Source organism: Delphinapterus leucas, chromosome X (assembly GCF_059928025.1).
Source record: "Delphinapterus leucas isolate spDelLeu-1000000601 "Yukka" chromosome X, BTC_Dleu_Yukka2, whole genome shotgun sequence".
Taxonomy (NCBI): Eukaryota; Metazoa; Chordata; class Mammalia; order Artiodactyla; family Monodontidae; genus Delphinapterus; species Delphinapterus leucas.
The window spans coordinates 53826045-53839629 of NC_143150.1; positions in this window are offsets into that span (position 1 = coordinate 53826045).

Sequence of the window (13585 nt, forward strand, 5' to 3'; positions counted from 1 at the left end):
ATCTAGTCATATCACTCAGGATCTTAGAGGATACCAGGGTGTTACATTGCCAAAATGGTAATTTTCAATTTTCTTAGTATGACATACAAGGCCCTTCATAATCTATGGTAACCTCATACCTTAAGCTCTAGCCTATTTAAAACAAAACAAAAAGTGCTCCTTCTAATAAACTCTGATTTTATATTCCTTTATCTTAAAATTATGGGGTGAAAAGTTACTTCTAGCAGGACACCTGAGGAACTCCACAGACTTGCTCCCCATTGAAACTGGTAAAAATTGTAGAAGAACAGCCATTTAAAGTCTCTGGAAATGGGCCTAAGGCATCCAACTAATGAAGAAATACTTATTCAAGAATATCTACTAATTAACAGGATGGAAGAAAGTGGCTTCCCCTGCCCTGCGCATCATGCATTCCCTGTGGGGGACACAGGATGCATGGGGGCCGGCGGGGCCACGTAAGCAGCTTTCAGGGATCGGGACGTCTTCCTAGTGACACGGCGACAAGCTGCTGCACATGCTCGTTTGGAAACCAAGCTGAATGCCTGCCCGGCAACCACAGGTCTGGGTGAAGGCCGTCTCTCCCACTCAGCCCAGGGCCGCCTGTCTTGTCCGAGGCCAGATGCCTCTCTCCCCAGCCTGCCTTCCATGGAGCAGGGGGCCAATTCCCAGTGTGGCTCAGACAACCGGGGGGAGGCGTCCATTCCTGGGTCAGGGTGCCTGTCTGGGTGTGGGTGGGAGGCTTTGCTCCCTCGCCTCACCTTGGAGAGTCCCTTGTGCCAAGTGCAGAGGACCCTGAGGGCTGGAGGCGTTGCTCTCCCGAGCAGCTGTGGGTTGTTGGGGGCGGGCTGCTGTGGCTCCCACGGGGCCGGGAATTGCTGTGTGGGTGGGCTGGGTGCACGCCGGGTCTCTGCCGCCCCGGGACTCTGCACAAGGGGCCCCTCCTCCTCCCAAAGCCATCGATGGAGCTTCTCTGGAATTGTTTGCCAAAATCCCAAGGTAGAATCCAAGGGTCCAAGACCATTTCCATTGAGCACACGTTTTCCTTTTCCATAGGAATATTTTTTGTTGTTTTTTTTTAACCGGCACCACACCATGCTTCCGAAGGCCATGTTTTGTCTTTCCTGGATCACTACAGTGAAGTATTACAGTTGTACAATTCCCAATCTGGCCTTGGCTTGCTCGGATAAAACTTTGTATGTATTTTGTAAGGCACAGATTCTATATTGTAATGATGTCCTATGCAAAAAGAAAAAAAATAACTAAATTGTAAATTTTATTGTTTTAACATGTATGCATGTTTAGTGACGTTTACATTTTGAAATTAAATTTATGATTCATTAAAAAAAAAGAATATCTACTAAAATTCGGTCAAAAACAACAAGAGTCTATAGTATCTGAATGAAGACCCATGTCTTCCATTCCTCTCTCTTTGAAGTGAAAGCAGCTGAGAGGTAGGGGCTCCCTGCTTCCACCAAGCCCTCACTCATGGCTTGGAGGCTCTACTTTGGACCAGAACCCTGAGAATATTAAGGTCCCAATCTAGCCTGCCCTGGCTTGTAAGGCAGTGAGTGGTTCCATGCCCAGAGAGAAAGGCTAAGATTTGAAACTACTGTGACTGCCCATCCCTTCCTTCACCAAGCCCTCAGCTCCTAAACCAAGAGTATCACTGAGAGAGAAGTACACCAACCAGGACCAGATGACTTCACTGTTGAATTCTACCAAATATTTAAAGAGAATTAGCACCAATTCTTCATAAACACTTCCTCCACAATGGAAGAACAAGTGAACACTTCCTAACTCATTGTATGAGGACAATATTACCCTGATACTAAAACCAGACAAAAATATCACAAGAAAATTACAGACTTGTATTTCTTATGACTATAGACACAAAAATTCTGAAAAAATACTAGAAAACCAAAACAGCAACATATAAAAATAATTATACATGACCAAGTGGGATTTATCCCAGGAAAGCAACAGTAGTTCAACATACAAAAATCAATCAGTAAAAGACAAAAATACACATTATCATTTTAATAGATGTAGAAAAAACTTTTAATAAAATCCAATACCTTTTTATGAAAAAATACTCAACAAACTAGGAGTAGAAGGGAACTTCCTCAATCTAATAAAGGACATTCATGAAAAATCCACAGATAACATTGTAACTGATGCAAACAATTGGATGCTTTCTCACTAAGACAAGGAACACAACAATGACGTCCACTCTTGCCACTTCTATTCAACATTGTTCTAGAGTCTCACTAGAACAATTATGCAAAAAATAAAATAAAATAAATAAATGAAATACATCCAGATTGGAAAGGAAGAAATAAAACTACCTCTATTTGCAGATGACCTGATCTTGTATATAGAAAATCTTAACTAATCCACTAAAAAATAATTAGAACCAATAAAGTTCAACAAGGTTGCAGGATACAAGATCAATATATAAAAATCAGTTGTATTTACCAATTCTTTCATTTTTTTGTTTTTAGATATAACAAATGTAAACAACACCATATATTTAACTTTTGGACTGGTTTTCATTTTTTGTTTTTTTTGTGTTTTTTCTTTGTGGTACGGGGGCCTCTCACTGTTGTGGCCTATCCCGTTGCGGAGCATAGGCTCTGGACGCGCAGGCTCAGCGGCCATGGCTCACGGGCCCAGCCGCTCCGCGGCATGTGGGATCTTCCCGGACTGGGGCACGAACCCGCGTCCCCTGCATCGGCAGGCGGACTGTCAACCACTGCACCACCAGGGAAGCCCTGGTTTTCATTTTTGTAATGCTCTCTCAGTTCTATAATTGCTTGCAGTTCAGTGTTTATTTTACAATTTTACTCATAAATCATATTTTGCATTTGTCCTTTGAAAAATTTAAGTTATTATTCATGCTGATTTTCTCTATATTTTTGGTATCATTACAAGTTTTCTTAATCATTCATGAAACTATAATTATATATTTATTCCAATTAATTAACAAACACAATAGCTGATCTCCTTTTAGGTAGTTACCATTTTGGCTTCCAGAGAATAGTTTTAAACAGTTGAGTGAGAAATAGAAAATTTCAGAACTTCCGTGACTCCATAAGCTTTTACAATGTGAGATGTTTCATCGTACAAAACTCAAGACCATAATAGCATTGTGCTCACTGAAAATGGCAGGAATACGTTTCTCTAGGACCTTGAATCTAATAATTACTATTTTTATGTATTTCCACACAGTAGTTCTCTGACAGGATGCCCTTGTTTTACAACAGAAAACACTAAGGTATTCTTGATGAGAACTAGTATATAGCACTTGCAGAACAATAGTTTATAAAAAATTCTCTTTGCAATCACTGTGGATCCACTTGTTTTTCCCCAAGGCCACAGATCCTGAAATGTATGAACAAAAATGGAATATCCATTACTGTGGAGTGTTGGGATGACTGGAGAAGCTGGGTACTTAACTAATGGACATATTCCCTAAGAAGGGGAAATTATTAAGCAGACTGGAGTAAAAACCATTGATACTGCTAGAATTGCTACTGGGACAAAACTCTCTAATATTTTTAGTATATAATTAAAATTATTTTTTTTTATTTTAGAGTCATTTTAGATTTTCAGAGAAGTTGCAAAGGTAGTACAGATAGTTCCCCTACTCCACACACATTTTTCTGTTACATTGCTATGATAAATTTTGCCACTAATAATGAACAAATATACTATACACTATTATTAATTAATTTATGCTTTATTAATTAATTTATGCTTTATTTGAATTTCCTTAGTTTTTACCTAATGCCTTTTTCTGTCCCAGGATCTCATCCAGGATTCCACATTGCATTTGGTCACCATATCTCCTTAGATTCCTCCTGACTATAACAGTTTGTCAGACTTTGTTTTTGATGACCTTGATAATTTTGAGGATTACTGGTTAGGTATTTTGTAGTACGCCCTTCAATTTAGGGAAAACTTAATGTTTTAAAATTCAGATTTCATAGCAGAAGACACAAAGATGTGCTTCTACATGCCAACGTAGCCTTTGATAATGTGTTTACAGTTTTAGTTCTAAGTTCAAAGGAAACCAGATAAGTGATATAGAACTTCAACTTTCAATTCTAGGCCTAGATATGTCAACATTCACAGATTAGACACAAGTTTCTAAAGAAGTTAAAAACCTAGGCCTTTTATGTTTTAATTGTATTTGATTTGTATTAGACTGCCATACCAAGTATCTTCTCATTAGAAGGTTGCATTTATTTCCTCTTTATCTGCTTTTTATTTGTCCCTTTTACAAAATGATTGAAAAGTTATCTTGGCATAAAGATATCTTATGGCTAGAAATATAATTAGAACTATATAAGAAAGTACAAAATGCTGACCAAAATTCCCAACTCCCTAGAACTTGTTTTTATACTCTTGACATTTTAAGAGAAATACACAAATCACAATGAAAATAAACTTAAAGCACGGATTTATTCCACAAATAACTTTCAGGTTATGTTCTTTAATCATAGGGGATTCATCTCAATAGCCTATACTTTGCATACCTAATCTATCACCGTGTACCCTGTTTGGTTTGGCCATATTAACTCTGAAACCAATACTATTCTAAAACATTTATAGCTATAATAATTTTCTGTTAATGCATAAATGACTATCCTAATGCATCAGCAAATGTAATATATGTTTATTTATATTTATTTTATGTAAAAACTTTTGTTCCTAAATTTAATGCTTCTAGTTTTACTGGTTTAGCTTTATTCTATATAAAGTGGTAGGAGGGGCATCAGGGTTTATTCCTTTTTACTCAATAATTAATTCACAATGTAAGTATTTTAGGGCAAGTGTGACCAAGCAGTTTATCAACTAATTGATAAGATGGAATTCTAAAGATGGAAGAAAATAAGTTAATTACTGTATCTTGATTTCCCCATTTCCAAAATAAGCATCACATCTAGTGAGAGGAGCAAGAAAGGGCCAGTTAGAGGGCTCTGAAATCCTTAGAGCAAAGTATATACATAATACATACATACACACTTAAAATAAAACAAAATACATACATACACACTTAAAATAAAACAAAATACATACATACACACTTAAAATAAAACAAAATATTTAAGTCTTTACTATAACTAGAATAGAAATGGAATCAAGTTTGTAAACTTGTAAATCAAGTTTACAAATACAAGTGATTGTATCCATTATAATTCCAAAGTGACTAATTAAATTTTATTCAATGTTGCATTAAGTTGTACCTTTAGTCACACTGGGACATTTTATTTAAATGAAAAATCGTGTTGTATGCCATTCACCACACACAGCTTTTCTTAAACTTGGCATCAAAAATGACATTTTGGTGTCGCTGAGATCTGCCTACTACTTCACTATTCCCCTCACTTTATTTTCCATAGAAGAAACTTTAATGTAATGAAATCTTAGCTGGTGCAAGCTCATGGTCAGTTACAGCTTGGGTCATTGTTAACCCACTTAAGAACACTGAGAAATCCAAAAAAATGTTTCAAGAAATTCATGGAATATAACATATAGTACATATTTAATTTTTTTTCCTGTCAGCTCAACTTTTCCTAGGCAAATAGACATATAATGTTGTTCCTTACTGAGAATTTTTAGCCATGAGGTATGATAACCATGATACAGGAAACCATACAATAGTCCACAAATCCTTAAAGGAAAAGAACATTTTAATTTGATTAGCTCTCTAAGATTGTTTGGTAGTGGTTATTGCAGACATAGCAGAGGAATGCACTGGCTGTAATTATAGTATTGGACAGTTTAACAAATAAAATATCACATTCTTCAACATTTACCAAGCATTTTCTCTTTTCTTTCTTTCAAGGGATACAGTTAAAAATCTCTGCACAGAGGCACACATGTACAGCATGACAACTGCCTTGGCAAAAGGCTCTTTGTTTTGCTGAATGGTTCCATTATGATCTTCTATCTCTGGCTGTCGTTGATTCCTAAAACAAATATGATTCTTTCTTGGTTTTATCAGGCAGGCTCTTTCTTGTTAATTACTCTTAGTTCAAATCACTTTGCTTTTCATTAAGGTCAACAAATTGAAGGAATTAAATAAATCATGTCGTACTCTTACTGTAGCTCTCTCTCCTTGCCTTTGCAGTTCTTTGAATACCAATAAATACTAAACTGGTTTTCTTCCTTGCCTATTGTTCTCAATAGTGACTGTGCGTAGTTATGTGTTTTTGGGGGGGATGTGGTTTTGTGGTACAGTGCACCAACTGTAAAGATTTCATAACAAGAATTAGGAAGACAACTTCCTTGAACATTTTCTTCTTGACTTTTCTTGTTTTGCTTCTCAGGATTGTAGCTCCATTATGTGACAGTCTTATTTGAATATCTACAGATGTATTTTTTTAAAAAAATCATCACCTATGTGCCAAACTCTAAGAGATCTCCTGAATTGTTTTCAACTAAAATAGAACAAGAGGTAATCTGACCTAGCAAGCAGTGCATAGAAATGACTTCCATGAAAAGATAGTATAAGTAGAAATAAAATGAGAGTGAGAGCATTTAAAGGACAGTGTGCCAGTAAAGTGCTCCAGCAACATGCAAATCCATTAAGGATCTTTCCAATTTATAAATTCCCCATTGCTTTCAGTAAAACCTTACCTGTTGACCATTATGGCACTTAAATATTTTTTCTAAAGTGAAAATTTGTTTTTTCTCCTGCAGCAGAACCTGAGAATTGTTCACCCATTGATCAAGCAAGATCAGCCGCTTTATTAGTTCTTAGATGCAAATGACTCTTTCCACCCATAATCCAGAGAGATAAGATTAAACTCTATGTTTTCTATGTCTAATATGTTATAACTATTAAATGTAAAGCCCAGTATTATATATAATGGCCCATCTTTTCTTGGAATGCATATGGCCATCTACTAATACTTAACCAAAGAGATATAGTCGATTCTACATTCTATCTATTCAGAGCTGATTTTCCAGAAAGTCTCGAGGGTGGATAATTAAAGAAAATGAATTATTCTTGCTTTCACTGGCACTCATGCTTTCTAGAAGAACAAGAATACAAAGCCTGCATCATTTTTTTGTTCGTTTGTGAAAAGGGGAAGCAATGCCGCCGTTTTTCCCTTTCTCATGAACTTGCACATCAAAGAACTTGATTACATGAACACCTGGTTAAAATGAACTTGATTGGCAGTTCTAAAAGCAAATTAGCCTTATAACCCCTAATATAATCAACAATACACTGTCACACTGTCTTTTATGAATCTAAATCGGTAACTGCATTTTCAAGTGAACTCACTCTCAAGGATGAGTATTTTACGCAAAATTGCAAAACAGACTCACATGACAATTTTCAAATCTATTTTATAGTACATACAACACTATATTTTCCTACGCATCTCCAATGTAAATACATATCTGACAATCAGAAATATTCAAGAGCAAAAATAAGGGAACTTTCTATTTCTTAGGCATGAAACAATGTAGTCCTAGAAGTTTATATCACATTTTCACCTAAAAAACTCTCCAGATATGCAATTTTATTTGATTTTATTTGACATTTTTTTCTCTAGAACAACATCATCTTCATATTTCTGAGCACTTGATAAAATAAATACCAGTAGCATTTATTACTTCCTTGTAACCACAGATAAATTGGAGAAGAGGGAATGATGCTTTCAGACCTTCATTTGTGGCCTAGCTCTGCTGTTAGTAAATCAGGTGAACGATACTTTCTGTCTAGTTCCAATCACTAATGGACACGACAGAAGGATACCCTCTACTTTCCTGATTTCCTCCTTCTATTCAAATTTTTTTCAGAACCCTTCAGTAATTTCCCTTAGAAATATCATCCTAGGAGTTCAAATGATAAGGTCAAAGTCACTCTCTATGTTACTTGATGCCTGCTGTCAGGCAGTCTTAGTCACCTCTTTGAGCATAATGAGAATAAAAGTTCTGATCAAAATTGCAAATGGCAACCTCCTGCATTCAATATTCAGAACTAGTTTTACATACAGAAGGCAGTGGTTACGTAAGTCATATACTGGAGGAATGCAGGGGAAAAAGCCAACTTGTCAAATAACCACCATTTCCATCTTGACCCTTTCATACCCACAGTGTCCCATGGCAATGACTAACTACAGTTATTAGGGGTTCATTGCTTTTCTTCAGCCAGTGCATTTAGTGAAATTCTTAAAGAAAATGCAATTTCACCTGAAGCGGGAAAAGATAAACCAAGATACGAGACAGGGGATCATGAAGAAGAACGCTAAACAGCTAGAATCCCATGAGACGCAAAGCATATGAGTGAGATAAAGGCAACTATAAAGGAAGGAGGTAGAGCAGAACTAAGACAAACCTGGTCTATTTCAAACTTTGTATCATCTTCCTGAGAGGAAATGTCAGAAGAGACACCTCAAAAAACCTCTGTATTACATAATTGGTCTAAATATGCTTCACAGGAGATGAACACTCCTCAAAGTGAATAGACTTTGTCACAGTTTATAATCTGCTTTTGTAACTACAGCTCTGCCTCTGCTGATGTTCAACACAGCAGGGAGATGAATCACATCAGATGTGCAATTGTCTACAATGACATATTGTCCTTTTCTATAACAAGTGCTTCATGAAATACTCAAACAAAAGGTTTTTTTTTCCTTTTCCTTTGTGAGGAAAGAAAAATTGAAAGCTATTTTTAATTTCTCATTCAGATATTACTTACGCTCTCCCCCCTTGTGCTTTCAATCTTAATTATCCTGGTAAACATGGTAGAGTAAAGGGATATAGAACTAAGGTGTTGACTTTGAAGAAAAATGCTCAGCTTGTGAATATGTAATAAGTCCTGCATTGGGGGCTGAGAACATTACATATTTTTTCTTATCAAAAATCATAAATTTAACCAACAAGGACCTACTGTATAGCACATGGAACTATACTCAATAACCTATAATGTAATAACCTATAATGGAAGAGAATGTAAAAAAAGAATATATTTATATGTATATGTATAACTAAATCACTTTTCTGTACCCTTAAACTAACATAACATTGTAAATCAACTATATTTCAATATTTTTTTTAAAAAAAATTATAAACTTAGTATTAGGAACCATTTTTAAAAAACATTGAAAAGCTTAGCTTAGGGTTAGGTAAATAATGTTATTCAAAATAAGTGGGAGTTTTCTGTTTTTCCTAATGAGAAATACACAGATAGTCAATCAGAAATAACCCATTTCAAAATATTTATGGCAGGGCTCGAAAGTTTATTGAAAGGTAATCTGATCTCCTACAGCTTTGACTGCAACCAGCAGGCTACTCTTGATTATTTCTGCACAACAGGAAGCCAATTAGAATTACAGCAATCACTTTCTCATGTCTAACTTACTGAAAATTGGTCATCTGTCTCCAGAAGCAGTCAGGGGAATGTACTGTATGTCTACCAACATCAAAATTTCAGTTTAGAGCTAAGAGTCACAACGGAGATAAAAATGAGATCAAATTCAATTTGTAGAAAGAGAGAGGAGTGTATCAAACTATTGACAATTTGGGAAATTACCAATTATCAGTAATTCGTGTAGCAAAGACACACATTTTCTGAGATTTTTGAAAGACTTTTATCTATTTGTGAGGAAACAATTTGACCATAAGTCCGATTTAAGGAGATTCACACAGTAAATAGAGAGGTATTGTAAAACTTGCTTGTGGTAGGCTATTGTCTCTCCTGCTTGGCTCTAATTCCTAAAGTGTCAGTCACACATTTAATATGGATATCTCCAAGCAGTATCATAAACATTGCCAAGAGGTCAATATGCTACCGCTAAAGACTGAGCTAAGAAGCCTCCATTTTTCTTACCATTTTATCACAGTTATCAGTTTTTCAGGGTAGAGAACAGAGGATGGAGTACAGACAGGACAATGCAGATAAGAAGTTGGGAGCACAAAGAGACATGCCATGGGTCATGCCTGGCCTAAGCAGGGATGATTCTAACCCAGTTGGCATGGGTTGCATGAAAGCACCAGGCAGATTGAAGGGAGGATTTACTAGAGACAAAAAGCTTACTTTGGGGAATTTTTCCTGGATTGGGCCATAACCCTATTGACGGTACCAACAAAATGTTATTGTAAGTTTATTTTATTCACATTTCCAACTTAGTTTTGTGTGCAGTATGACAGTTTATCGTATATAAGTAGTATGTATGAAATTTCAGGTAGACTTCTGGCAACTTATTTTAAAGTTTCAAATTGTTCTAAGTTTTTCCTGTACTTGTAAAATTACTACTGATTCTTGGATAGGAAATGGTTTCCATGTTTTTCCCGCTCTTCCTAGAATACACTTCCTTTTCTGTTCTCTTCCATATTCCTTTGCATCTAGCTCTCTATAAATTACTGTTACTCTTCTTCACAAGCAATCCAGTAACTACAAGAGAAATTTAGGAAAAAATGTTAGTAATGTGGATATTTATTTTCTCTTCTCGAGGAAGGAAGAGAAGAAAGAAGGGGAAATTAAAGAAAGGTATTGATGCTTTTGAAGGGAAACTGGAAAAAGAAGGAAAATGAAAGCAAATCAGGGAAAGAAGAGAATGAAAGGAAGACAGGGTGTCAGATTGTCACAGGCCTATTCCACTCTTGCCGCTTATCTCACAATGCTTTTAAAAAACTTCAAGTTTATTCTGGCCAATCAGCTCACTACCTTGTATCCCATCTACAATCCAAATTCAAAAATCACAGTAGCTCTACCAAAGAAATTGTGGTTAAAATAGATTTGCAGTAGGCAGAGTTATAGGCAAGTAGCATTTATTGATATTATAAATTTTTACCAAGAAGTGTTGGCAATGTCTCTTCCCATGTTCCTTTTTTCAGTTCTAAAGGAAAAGCCAGCAGCAAAACTTCATCATGGTAACTTAAGAGTCATATAAAGGACAGAGGTAGAAACTATCCTTTTTTCCTTACAATTCTAACCTGAGATCCAAGGAAGGGATTGCATTTACATAATGGAAAAGATCATTTCTTCATGAAAAAAGATCTCTTCTTTCACTTACCATTTCCATTCATCCATTCAACAACCCTGTCCCTGCCATCCCCCTTTTCTAATCCCTTCCCTGGATTTCAAGTCGGGAAAGTGAGAAAAAAATAAAAAAAGATACTTTCCACCTTTGGGCTTTGTATGACTCTAAAATACTACAATCATTTTCCATGATGAAGCGTTGCTATGTTCTTTTCTCTTAGAACTGAAAAATAGGTCTAGGGAGGAGACATTTTCCAACACTTCTGGATGAAATTTATAGTAAACTATGCTTGCCTACAATTCTGTCTGCTGCAAATCTCTACTAACCACAATTTATCCATTTTACCAAGTAGAGGGATGATTGGCATTCATGATTCCTCTCAACTGGTGAAATTCATATGGACCTTCTGGATTATTAGGAAAAGTTTTAAATGATATTTGCTATGTTTTTAGTGTCAACTACTCTATATTGTACTGTAATGCTTTAAAAAATGATCATCAAATGATGATATATAATATTTGATAACTATTAAGTTTAACCAACCTGAACTTTCTCCCTCACTCTGATTAAAAAACAGCAACTTTACTGTACAAAATCCTCACTCCCTGATGTAAGGAGTCAGTCTAAAACAGCAGGGGCAAAGAGCAGACAACCACAGCTGTATCTTTCAATAGCCAGGGGATAGCTCAGTTGAATACATGACTTCAGGTCTTTCTATTTTTCAAACTCTGTCCTATTGACAGAAATAAATGGTGCAGTGTAACTGTACTTTCAAAGAGTTGAATATGGATTCAGGAAAGAAGGCTAAATTCATCTGAGTTCCACACTGCTTTTTACTTAGAAAGCTTTCTTTTGCTGCCTGAAAAGAAGTGTTATTAATATTCTGTAAAGTCTCATATATACTATTTTCAGCAATTTACATTTTCATAATGCCACACAGTAGACAAGGTTATGATTTAGACGTATTTACAAAATCATAAATCATGTCTCTGATGCTTTTGTTCAAGATAGGATTTTTCCAACTCTGCACATTCAGGTACAAAAACTACTATTTGATTCATTTCCAAAGATGAAAAATAAAAGTGAAGCATATAATTTTAATAATAGTTTATGGAATTTTTTCAAAAGGAGGAAACTCACAACAAAACTAAAAACTAATTATCTTTCCTATATTTTAAGCAACACGGAGTAATTAGATAGTTCGTTTTGCTAGCTTAAGATTGCATAGCCACTTTTATCCTGTATTGGTTGGATGCGTAGGCTTTAAAAGGTTGGAATTGTGTTAGAGCAGATGTGTGTTATATTTTACTGAACCTTAAAAGTTACAAATGTGGTGTATCCATCTGTGAGTTCTCTCAATATTGTAAGAGGTTGAATCTTCTGTGAGTTCAACAAAAAGGAGCATTCCAATTTTTTTCTGAAATTATTGTTAATTATTTAAAGCTACCAAACATGTATCTAGGGCACAGGATATATATCTCTCCACCCTAAACACACACACGGACTTATTAGTGATTCCATAAGCAAAAATGCTTAGAAAGACAATGTTATACCAGTATCTTTAAACAAACAAAAATTTCTTTCTCAGTTCATCTTTCATCCACTAATTACACCCTCTATGTAAATTACTTTGAGACTCTAGAAGTATAAATCATATAATTAATAAATATGTGGTGGTACGTTGTTCTTACCACTATGCAAATGTAACCGCTATACAATAACTTTGCATACTGAAATAATATGACTGATAAAATGGGCCCAATGACTTCGATCAGATTTATTTCTTTTGAAAGTATTTGCACACTTAGTTATGCCACTGGTTAGTCATTGCAAAATATTAAACTTATTTCAGACAAACATGACAACATAGAAGGGCAATTTCCTCAAAACACTTGATTTTTTGCTTTTACAGAGAACAAATTCAATTTCTCCACAAGTCAACACACTGATATGTTTTCCATAAAATCACTGAAAGTATCTTTATTATGACTAAAATGATCTGATGTGTTATTTAAGTAGTGGAATCTGAATTAAGGTTAAAGCGTCTGCTTGTGGAGCCAGATGTTAGAAGTCAACTATTCTTCCTTGGTTATTTCCTTGAATAGCTTTCACAATGCATTTTAACCACCAAGTGAATCTGTGGAAGTGATATACTAATTCTAACCCCTTTCCAACTACAGTGGAAGAAATAACCACTGGATTGCAATAGCTTGTAAAATTTAGCATATTTTATACTTTATCATCTCTAACATATATATTGCAAATTGAAGGTAAATAAACTATGAAGGTGTAATTAACACTCACTAATTTGATTCATTAATGATTTTATTAGATATCAAACAAATGAGAACACTTGCATTGATCATAATCAAACTATAACTGTTAAAGAAAAATAATCAAAACTGCAGCTTTATTTAATGACAATTTTAAATGTCGTCTGTCATTGCTGCTACTACCCTTATGTCAAAGAAGTGTTTTAGACTAATGTGTTTCTGATTCTTGACTATGACTCAATTCCTTTAAAAATATGTTAAAACAAGCTATGATTTAAGAAAGCTTAAATAAATGATAAACTTCCCTAG